Genomic DNA, 12,202 nt, shown 5'->3' with positions numbered 1-12,202 from the left:
TTCATGGTTAAGTCAATTTGCTTGAAAAATCTAGGATCTCATGAACCATTTTCTTTTATTTTAGGGTTACATATTGTATCTTTTATTGGCACATGTAAGTTTTATTGGTACAGTGATGCAATGACTTTTGACTTTTGAAAATCTGTGTATAATTAAAGTCTACTTTTTAAATTAAAAAAAACAGCAAAAAAGATTAAAATGCTAATCTCTCGAAGGAAACAGCCATTTAATAAGTACTTACTTTATTGCACATTCTATGCTAAGTATCTTACAAATATCTTTATTTGATCTTCATAACTTCTTAATGTGAAGTAGATAGGTGATACATAAAATTTCACTCATTTTTTTTTCTTGAGAGGGATTTTTGGTTATGACAAAAAAAATTTTTGTGGCCAGCAGACTATTTGCTAGGACTTAGGAGAAATTATGTCTTCTTCACTCCAAAAAGTTTTATTATGGGGTCTCCTCCCTATTTGACTTGATACATGGTCAACCTACTTAATGGGAAAATAAATAGATTTTATTGGAGCAAAATTATCCCTTTAAGTTCTAAATTATCTATGCTTCTAAAGTTTCAATGAGACTCATTCATTTACATTCCTTTAAACAACTTTTCAACAGAATTAAGTAGCATACTCTTTTGACAATGTGTAATGAACCAGATTCTAAAATATTTTGTGAAAGGACCTTAGATACCCCAATAATCAACCTATATGTTAATACTTAAGTGCTCAGATTTATCTTTATCCTATCAAGAGGACTGAACTTCGACTCTAGAGAGACCTACATTTAAATCATTGTTCTGACACTAAACAGGAATAATTTAATCAGTTTAGTCTCAATATCTATCTTTAAAATAGGGGTAATAGTATTTGTTATACTTAGTTTAAAGGCTGTTGTGAAGCACACAATATGGATGCATGGATACGATTTGTTTTTTTTTTAATAAAAATTTTAAAGCGCCATGCAAATATTAGTTATGAATATTGTGTTTATATTGCATACTTTTTAATAGGTAGCTCATTATCTCATTGGTTTTTTTCCTTGGTAAATATAAAGGCATTTAAAATTCAACTACATCTAACAACTATTGAGTATGTCCTGCATTTTAGGGGATTGTTCTTTCATGGGGATAAGATACCATGGTTTCCATAGAGCTGTAGTACAAGATCTTATTATTTTGAATTGTCTGTGCATTTTGAAATAGTAATTTTGTTTCTCGCAACTACAGAGAAAGAAATATCACCAATGAAATATTGCTCACTATGGTTAAGTGAATGATATGTTACTGCCATGCTTTAAGCTTTTAGAAAATGTTCAAGTTGGGAAATAATAGGTGTAGAGATCCCCTGTGTGGTCTCAGTACCAGTCAGGTATGTGGTATCAGAGGCTGCAGCACTTAAAAGCATTTGGTGGTCGTGACTGATCATTAGTATCTAGGGGTCAGCCTATAACTCTGTGTGTCCTAGTTAGGTCAGGTAGTGACTCAGATAAGTGACCTTATAAACTGTGAGTTCTGAAAATTTCTGAGCTCCAGCTAGCCCCAGCCCCAATACAGTAGCAGTTAAATCTTTGAAGAATTGCAGGAAATCCAAGGACCTCTTATGAGTATCTTTGCAATAAAGCTTACCTGTTTACTTTACTTCAGGCTAATGAGATAATTAGGTTGGGATATGAGTAAGTTGCTGAAACTGAAATCAGGAAGAATTGAGCGTTAGATATAACCTCAGAACACTACCTATGTGATCTTAGGCAAGTCTACTTCAGTTTCCTCATCCATAAAATGAGGATAATAAAACCTCCCAGAGTTGTTGTAAGGATCAAATGAGACAATATTTATAAAATGCTTTACAAACTTTGAAGCTGTATATAATTGTTAACTAATACTATAACAATTATTAATGTATTTCTATTTTCTTGAGGAATTGAGCAATAAATATTACCATATAATAAAAAAAAAATTTTAAACACTCTATTTGCTGAAAAGGTTGTTTGGAGTCTCAAAGTAGCTACTGAATTCTGGTGTTCTAGAAAGGCTTTTCTGTAGATTTCTTTCTTATCTGGCTTTGTCCCTGCCTGTTTCATAATCCAGAGCTATTTCCAAGGATTTACATCCCTGTCCTTGTTCTTAGCCGTGTGAAGTGGGAGCCGTCATAAGCCCACTGTCAGTATCAGTGCTTGGATTGATAGTTTGAAATGTCTTGACTGTTCAGTTGTTCTGCCTCTTGTATCCAATCACCCAAGTTTCCCCCCCTCTCTTTAGCAACTGCTGTGTTTTTTTCTTCTTTTCTTCTATTGTCACTACTAAAGCCAAATCATCACAATTAAACCTTTGGGTATGGCTACCAAAGCTGTGAATATGGCAAAACTAATTTAGAAGAGTATTTCAAAGGTAATAATTTTAATTGATTTTACTTGAATAAAAATAAAATAATAAGCTCAAGCAAGTTCTAGTTATTGCTGTCTGCATTTCTGTATTACTAATATGTATTCTAAAATATGTTTTTCATCTGCTAGAGAAAACTTCCATGCTTCTGCCCATGGCATAATTTCATTCAATATAGCTCTTAAACTTTGGCTTATCTCTCTCTTCCCTTTTACCCCAACCAGTCAGTTTCCAGTTCAATTTCTTTTTTTTTTTTTTCCCCTTTTGCTTATCTCTAGTGTTTATTGTTTTCCCCCAAACACCAATTGCTGTCTTCGTATTTTAAACCTTTTCACAACCTCCCATCTGGAGTGTTAAAACAGTCTCTTAACTCTCCACCCGATATCAGGCTCTGCTTGCTCTAAAATACTCTATATACCACTGTTTCTTTCCTCCTTTTAACCATCATTCTGATCTCTTCAGGCCTCTGGTTAAAAAGAAAAAAAAATTTCAATGTCTCTTATTTACTACCACTTGAAGTTTAGATGTTTCCTTCCCCATCTTTTAAGAACTTTCCCTATTTGTTGTCTGGCTAAATTTTTCTTATATCTTTTCTTGTGTTGTCTCACTAATCTAAAATTCCTTCTATATTCCCCATGGCCAAACTAGATCCTGTCTATCTTTTAGGACTTGCATCCTTGGTAAAAGAAAGGGGAAGGGAATGGGGAAAACATTTATTTATTAGATTTATTTGTTTATTTATGTATATCTACTATGTGCAAGGCAGTTTATTATAGGCTTTTTACAAATATTAGTTAATTTGATTTTCAAAATAATCTTTAGTGTATGTAACAATTGAGGAAAGAGAAGGGAACATAAATGACTTGCCCATGGATGCATAGTTAATAAGTATCTGAGGCCAGATTTGAATATTGGTCTCTCTGATTTCACTCCCATTGATCCAGCCATTGTACCACTGGCTACCTCTTGTATGTTTCCATGAACATTGTAGCCCTAACTGGATTGATCTTTTTCTATTTGATGTCCATCATATAACTTGGTATTTGCCTTTCTTTGCTTTTCTTTGGTATGTATTAATCTTTTTTGCATAATTTTTATAAACCTCTTGAGGAACAGAATCATATTTTATGCTTATTTTGATTCTCTCCTCCTTAATCCCCTTTAGAATACATAGGACTAGACTTCGAAGTACTATAGTAAGTTAGCAAACCTACAAAATAACTTTTCTTAATAGGGGCAATTAGAAGGTAAAGTGGAGAGTGCTGAACTAGGAATCAGAAAGACCTGAATTCAAATCCTGCTCCCAACATTTCATTGTATGACCATGGCAAATTACCATTCATTCTCAGTTTCCTCACCTATAAAATGAGAGAATAATTGCATCTACTTCTCATTGTTGTGAGAATTAAAGGGATTATATGTGAAGCACTTTGCAAACTTTAAAAGACAATGTAAATGTTGACTATTAGTAAATAATAAGTGTTTCAGCATCAAACCAATGGCATCAGACCAGTAGGCTGGGCATAGATGTGAATAATGCCCTTTTCTCCACAAAAATCTTCTCCTAATTTCCCAAGCCAAATTAATCTTTTCTATTTCTGAATTTTTATAGAATTTGTTTGAATTTTTCCAGAAACTTATCACATTTTACCTTGTATTATAAACTCTATTGAAGGACTGAACTGTCTTATTCATCTTTTCATCTCTGGCAATATACTGTCTGCTTGGCACCTGGTAGATTTTCAGTAAATATTAGTTGAATAAATGAATTGATTTAGATTCTGATCTAAATAAGGATTTCTTTTTGTACTGAGAGACAGGAAAGAACCTTACTCTATCAATCATTTGCTTTTTCTCTTACTCTTTTCACTAATCTCTTTTTTTTCCCTCTGCCTATAATTATGTTCAATTCTCCCCATTCTTTGAAAGCACATGAACAAAAAAAAATCCCTTTTATGTCCATCTTTTAGCTACTAAAGTTGATGAAAGTAGAATATTCTCTTTATACTTTCACTTCTTCACCACCAGTTTACTCTTAATCCCTTAGTATTAGGCTTCTTCCTACATCACTTCTGAATTTGGATCTTCAATAACCTCCTGAATGTTAATCCAATTACTTTTTCCACATTTTATTTTACCTTTCTGCTGCCTCTGATATTATTGATCATTATTTTCATTTTGAACTTCTCTTTTCCTCTGGCTTCTGTGACTTTGTATTTCCTTGATTGTCTATATACTTCTCTGTCATTTTTCAGTAATGGTTCTTTCTCCTTCAGCTCTTTAAATAGGGGATTACTTCAGTATTCTTAGTCCTCTCTTCTTTCTACTTCATCCATAATGATCTCATTCACTGTTTTGACATCACCTATTATGTCAGTGACTACTATTCTCTATCTACAATTCTGATTTAAGAAGAAATAAAAAAGCCTTTATTTTAATATTTGCAGATGCCTGCTAGAAAGCTCCATTTGGTTGTCCTTATGGTATTCAATGTGTCTAAAATGAATGAATCATTTATTTAGGGCTGGAAGAGACCCCAGAGGCCATGTAGTACAATCTCCTCATTTATACATAAGAAATGTGAAGTTCTATCATTTTCTTCCTGAACTACTCCTTCTGAGTTACCTACTGGTTTTATCATTCTCCTATTTAACCAATATAAAAAATCCTAAAGTTATTTTTAAAATTTCTCTTTCTCTCTTATTTGGCCAATTAGTCTCAATGTTCCGTCAGCTCTATCTCTGGAAGGTATCTGTTCTCTCTGTTTTCCATCCTCTTACTTTTTTACATCCTTCTTACTGTTACCATATTATTCTAGGTTAAATCCCAGCTACTATTTATTTGACAAACTTACTTCCCTGCCTCTAATCTTTTTTTCTTTCCATATTAGACACCAATTAAGTTGACTAAAATATATTTCTGATTAAGTTACTCTCTAGAAAAAGAAAAAAAAAAAGCATTTGAATCCACTGTCTGCAGTAAATTGTCTAAATTCCATAGGCTGGGATTTAGGGCTTTTCATTACTATGCTTCAAGATAATTCTTCAGATTTGTTCTATGCTATACTTATCCATTCATACTCACTGATTTTCAAAGTGATTATTCTTCCCTACTCCTTGCTTTTGCTATTTTTTCAAACTGGAATTTTCTTCTCTTCCTTACTAATTCTCTGACCTTCCTCCCTTTTTCTATTTCCTATCCCATCTATGCCTGTTGACACCCTTACCCTACTTCTTCATCAAACTCAAATTCGATGTCTTCCAAGAAGCCTTCTCTGATTTGCCAATTTAAATAATTTTTCCTTCCTTTGAACTTTCATAGAACCTTAAGTTCTTACATTTTGTATTATTTATTTACATTTGTGGTATCTTTTTCTCTACTAGATTATAAACTATTTGAGGAAAGTAATGGGACTTTTTCATCTTTGTTTCTTTCACAGCACCTTATATATAGCATCCTCTCACTAAACATTTGTTGTCTTTTTTTATCCTAGAAACTAAAACAGAGTAAATTTTTTTTACACTAGAGATTGTCACTCATGGATACATGTGTATGTATGATTGTGCATATATATATGATATATACATATGGAGAGACAGAAACAGAGGAAGGGAAGGAGGGAAAAAGGGAGGGAAAATAGGGGGAGCAGAGAAAGGGAGGGAGAGAAGGAAGGAGGAAAAGATAGAGGGAGGGAAAGGAGGAAGAGAGAGAGAGAAACAGAGAGAGAGAGAGAGAGAGAGAAGACAGAAACAGAGAGTGAAACAGAGAGAGAGAGAGAGAGAGAGAGAGAGAGAGAGAGAGAGAGAGAGAGAGAGAGAAAGAAAGAGAGTTGATTTTTTTTTTTCTTGGAGGGATATTTCTAGAAAAGTCAAGTCAATCAACTGGTATTTTTACTATTTAGTAAACTTCTTTACTGGAAGTTTCATTAGAGCTGATGAAATATAATGCAAGGATTGGATACTCCATTTTGGTTTTAGATAAAGACCAGACTTACAAGCTTAAAAATAATTGCCCTAATGAGATATGGAACTTGTGAAAATAATTATTTTTAGGATCAATATATCTGTATTATTGTGAATGTTCACTCTTTCATTGCTTCCTTTCAGAACTAATTTGCCTCTTTATTGGATCTCTAAAATAGAAATTGATCTATGCAACAAAGCTGTGTTATCTAAAGAACTTTTCCTGTGTGACCATTTTAGCATGAGTTTTCTTCCATGTGCATCGTTGACTTTTTCTTTCAAACTTTTAAATCAATACTTTTTATTGTCCTTGTCTTTAATGAGGAATACAATAGCCCATTGTATCTAGTACATTATCAGGAAGTTTTATTTTAATATCGTTTCTTTTTATTTATTCACTACTTGGTAAGAAAGGAGACAAAGAATGCTGCTCAGTATAGATAAGAACATTTTTCTCCCAAGGGTGGAACATAGCAGGAGGCAGACTGGTATAATGGACAGAATGTAGGAAGATGGAGATTCAAATCCCACCCCGGATAGTTATTAGCTATGTGTCCCTGAATAAATAATGTAAGCCTTAGGCCCTCATTTGTAAAATTAAGGGATTCAACTAGATGACCTCTTAGGTCTCTTCTAGTTCTAAAACTATAATATTGTCAATGACATTAGGCCTCTCAGTTGTGTGTAGGATAGTATCGACAACAAAAACAATCAGAGACTCTCAGAATAGGAAAAATCAAAAAAGGGTTTATTATGATCTCATGAGAAAAGGCATTTTTCATCTGACAAGGTGTTTGTCAGTAAGGAGTGCAAAGCATAAGTTGCAAAACACAAGATTAAACATCCTGAAAGCAGAATCTTCTACCCTCCCTGACCTTTTCTCCCATTGTTTGGGGGAGTCCAGGCTTACATTCTAATTGAGGAAATCTAACTCAGAAATAAAAAAAAAATACAAGCCATTAATAATAAGCTCATAATTTAAATTATCCTAGAGACCTGCAATACAAGCAGATATCCTCAGATAAGAGAATTCAAAACCATCATCACCTTTAAAGGTACTTTAATATTAATTAAGTGATGGTGGGATATAGGAGAAGACAAACATTTGTAACTTTTAGCTATAGCTCTATTTGTTATTATAAAGTCTCAAGTCACAATTAAGGCTATAGTTTAAGGCAATATTCGCATGAGAGTGTCTTCACTCAGTTAATTCCATACAGTTGTATGCTATATTCATCTGTAGTGAGTCATATCTTATCTCCTCATTCTCCATCTTAATCCTGGTGAGTAAAAATCATTAAATCACCCTTGTATGATATAGCATGTTTATAAAGCAGCATTTCTTAAACTATTTAGTAGAAGTCTAGCATCTGTGGAATATGAAGAAAAGTTTTATAAGAACTTTGCTGCTCCTAACATTTTTCTCACTAAGAATATCAAATGTGTTCCAAATGTTTATTATATTTGATAACTATTTTAGTGCAATTTTAAATTCAGAAATTTCTCCTTCATGTCATTTTGGTTAAGTCTCTCTCCTCTCTCCTCTTTATCTTACTAAATCCTCAAAACGAGTAATTTATTAATTTCATCCATATATTTCAAACCTAAAATTATCCCATGTACAAATTACTTTTAAAAATACATGAAGTATTAAATCATTGCTATTTATATATCTTTTTTTCCCATCTTTGCTTTTTTGTTCCTATCTGGAAACTCTCTCCACAATGCAAATTGGCAATTCATCTATAACTTAGAGTCTTAAGAAGTTACTTTAGCATTGAGAGATTGTGACTTGCCTTAGGTGGAATTTAGTAGTATAGGAGACAACATCTGATCTCAGGCCTTCCTAACTTCAAAGCTAGACTTTTATTCACTATGTCATGCTGCCTGGCATAGATTTCCTTACCCCCTCCTATAAATCTCAAAACATCACAAAAATATACATGCCAAAACCTGAATTTATAAAACTTCTAATTTGAGAAGTAATTATTTGTCTTGAAAACTTCTTTCCCTTACCAAGAAAAAAATTCATTACTAGGGTTCAGCCTAGTACTCAATATTGTAAAAATCTAATTCAGATTTCAGTTGATAAATTTTCTAGAATGAATTTTTTTTTGCATACAGAGCAATAAACTCCACTAAAGAAGGACACTATTTCAAGAAAGGTAATTAAAGTGTACCTGCCAGAGGAACATTAGACAGTGCTCAATCAATTAGCAAACATTTATAAAATACCTACTGTATGCCAGATACGCTGCTAAGTGTTGGGTATACAAAGAGGGAAGTAAAATAAAATAGTTCTAAGTCAATCCCAATAAATTTTGGATAGAAAAATGCCAACTGCATTCAGAAAAAGTACTACAAAGATTGAATATAAATCAATACACCTGCCATGTTCACTTTTTTCTGTTTTTTTTTTCTCTCCTGTGATTTCTCCCTTTTGTTCTGATTTTTCTCTCCCAATATGATCCATAAAGAAATGTGTATTTTAAAAAGTTAACATACATGTATAACCAGAAAAATAAAATAGTTAATAAAGAAAAAAATAAAATAGGTCTGCCCTCAAGGAAATTACATTGTAAAGGGGATACAACACAGATACATATGCAGGATGTGTCAAAAAAAAAAAACAGCAACAACAACAACACAAATACCATATAACAAAAACACTTAAGAGAAGCAAATATCCAATATATTGTTATCAGTTTAGAGTAGCATGTGTGGGATATTAAAGTACAAAAAAGAATTTTCTATCTCAATAATAAAATATCTATAAAAATCTGGTAATTGTCTGCATTATGGTTTGTTAATACCAGGGAAACCTGAGTACTAAAAGTAAAATTTGTATTTGTATAGTTCTTATATATTTATGTAATGTTTTTGATATTTTCCCTATGTCTATTATTTCACTTTCTCTTCATAGTAAGGCCACTATTAAACTCATTTTTCAAAGAAACATTGAAGCACAGAGGTAAAATAAAAATTAACATTTATCTAAGTCAAACTCTTACTTTTATAAATGAGTAAAATAAAGTACAAAGATATCAAATGACTTTCTAAAGACCACATAGCCAGTTGATCTATATTATTTTCTTTTATTCTGCCTTGTTTCTAAATTCCTGAGCTCAGGCTGAACTTCTTAAGCCTCAATTAATTAGTGCTGAGAAGAAGTTCTGGGTATCATAAATTTCATATTAATATTCTTTTCAGTTCATTTGAACAAGACTATTTTCAGAGAACTAAAGGTAAAAAATGACAGAAAAATACTTATTATAAGAATTATAAATTTTTAAATATTAAAAAGACCAGGTAAAGTTGTTTGTGTTGTGGTTGGTTTTTTTTTTTTTTTTTTTTTTATCTTAACATGGTTTCCTTTGAATGCTGTCAGCAATTTCTCTATAATTCATGTTATCTGGTGCTCTGAAAGGCTAGATGTCTTGCCCATAGTTATATACCCAGTATTTGTCAGAGGCAGGACTGGAACTGTTGACAGGACAAAGGTAAAAATTTCTCTGTATTTCATATTTTTCTCCTATGATTATAATTTACTTAATTTAAATTCTTCAGTACTTTAATGAAGTAGTAAAGGGAAAAATGAAAATTATGATGGAATGTACTTCCTAAAAATGTATTTACTACCACCATCAAGATATAGTATTTATTATTGCTCTTAAAAATTGTTATCTATTTCAACTAGGAAATCAAGGCAACTGTTGATATAGCCCTTATCCATCTCGTTTCCGAAGGAAACTTATGAATTCATTGTGATTATCCCCCTCAAGTTTAAACAATTGCTTTATTATATCCTGTCTAGGCTACTATAATTTCCTTCTGGATGTCCTCTTCAAATTCATCCAGAAACAACCACAGTTACAGAATATTTTAGAACCCTGTTAATAACACAATTCAGTATAACAAAACAGGGACTCACAAATATGAGTTAGCTTATACTTACTGAAATGTTAACTACATAGAGAAAGTCTTCTGTATACTGGTCAGATAAAATATGGAGATAGCATATCCCTCAATGCCAGTTTCTGAAAAATAAGAGGAATATTTCCATGATGAATACCATGGAAATCATTATATGAAATAGTATTCCCGTTAGGTTTTCCATATAAAATATACATTTCTGTAACAATATACTGAATCTTTACAGCAATAAAGTCATTTTAGTGTTAATTATAGGATGAAAACAAAAAAATTGAAATTTTTGTCAGGAACAGAATATGTAATAATCAAATGACTGCTTGAAGGCTTAAACTAATATTAAACTAATAATTAAAATTAATATTTAATAATAATAAAACTAACTCTAGGTTATCCAGATAATCACCTACAATCATTGAAAAGTTACATAGAGATCATATGGTCATCATAACTCCTTTATTTTACAGATATAATATAACAAGAGTATAGAAGTTATAGGACTTGCCCATGGTCATTCATAATAGATTAAGAAAAAAAAAGATATAGAATATTGTCATATACATATGTGGAATTATTTGTATTGGAAACAATATGAATTTCTTGTATCTAGTTCTGATTTATCTCATACAGATTTTCAAAAGCAAGGCATTTGCTATTCTGTTTCTGAAGTATTTTATATACCTTTGCCTGGAGTCTAATAGGCCCAATAATCTAACTTTATGCACTTCTCCAATTTCTTATGCACAGTGTCAATTTGTAGTACATTAATAGCTGTGGTTTTTCACTTATTTATTTGAGCATTTCTGTAATTGATAGCATATGTGCCTAAAAATAAGCCATTTGGTAGATAACAAGTGCAACCCCTTGACAGCATGTATAAAACTATAAGAAAGGAAAATTGGTTAGTTAAAATTATAAAAATCTGTCACAGCCTCAAAAATTCATTAGGTGGTAGGAAGTTCAAGTATTTTATTTTTATGCAGGAAGAATTACAAGAGAAAGATGAATAGTACAGTTTTTGTTTTGTTTTGTTTTGTTTTGATGAGGAAATTGGAGTTAAATGACTTGCCCAGCTAGGAAGTAGTAAGTGTCTGCTGTGAGATTTGAACTCAGGTCTTCCTGACTTCAGAACTGGTGCTCTAGCCACTACACTACCTAGCTGCCCTGAAATACATTTTTTTTTTTTATGAATTGGAGGCTAGAGTATTCCATCTGCATAAGATCAAATATGAGAGTTGCTCAGTGAAAGAATTTGTTTATTTCATTCTGTTCTGGGAGCATTTTGACTCTAGTTAAACATGGGAGATAACATTTTTTCAAGAGGATGTCATTTTAGTCAGATAGCCTCTTAAGAGTAATTTCTCAAATTGATATTAATTCTTCTTCCTATGGGGGAATCTTTAGAAAATAATCTTGTTGAAAATATTTACTTCTGTTCAGCTAGCCCCTGATTAGATTTTAGTTATATTACCTCACGTAACCTAACATTGTATTAGAGACTTTTGAATATTGTGTTTTGAATAGCTTTGACATTGAAAGATATGTTTTTAAACAGTATCCATGGCAAATTTTGGAAAGTCATAAAATGGAAAAGCAAACCAGAAAATAGGCATGGTTAAAATCAAATATTGATGCTCAATACCCAACCACACACAAATCAGTTTTTTTTGTAGTTAACTTAGAAGCTAAAATTTTCTGATTTAATTTAAGAAGTAAATAATAGATAAGGATATATGACTCCTTCAAGATGATTAGTATGTGGATTAGTTTGTCACGTTGTATGAGTGGGTTAAATTAGATATCAAAATGCTAAATTTTCCTTATCTTCATTCAATATATTATAAAAATGTCTGCAAGACTCAAGCTCCCAACTGATAGCATTTTCATTTTTTAATCAATATCCATCAAGAATTTAATTTTAAAT

The 12,202-nt window shown here is 31.8% G+C and overlaps 1 protein-coding gene across 2 annotated transcripts in view; it reads left to right on the top strand.

Moving 5' to 3' along the window:
* The window catches only part of CERS6 (ceramide synthase 6), a 281,416-nt gene that overhangs the window by 160,613 nt on the left and 108,601 nt on the right, over positions 1-12,202 (top strand). The gene's annotated exons all lie outside the window — the stretch shown is intronic.

This window comes from Sarcophilus harrisii, chromosome 3 (assembly GCF_902635505.1).
Source record: "Sarcophilus harrisii chromosome 3, mSarHar1.11, whole genome shotgun sequence".
In the NCBI taxonomy this organism is placed as follows: Eukaryota; Metazoa; Chordata; class Mammalia; order Dasyuromorphia; family Dasyuridae; genus Sarcophilus; species Sarcophilus harrisii.
This window is presented reverse-complemented; position numbering and strand designations above follow the sequence as displayed.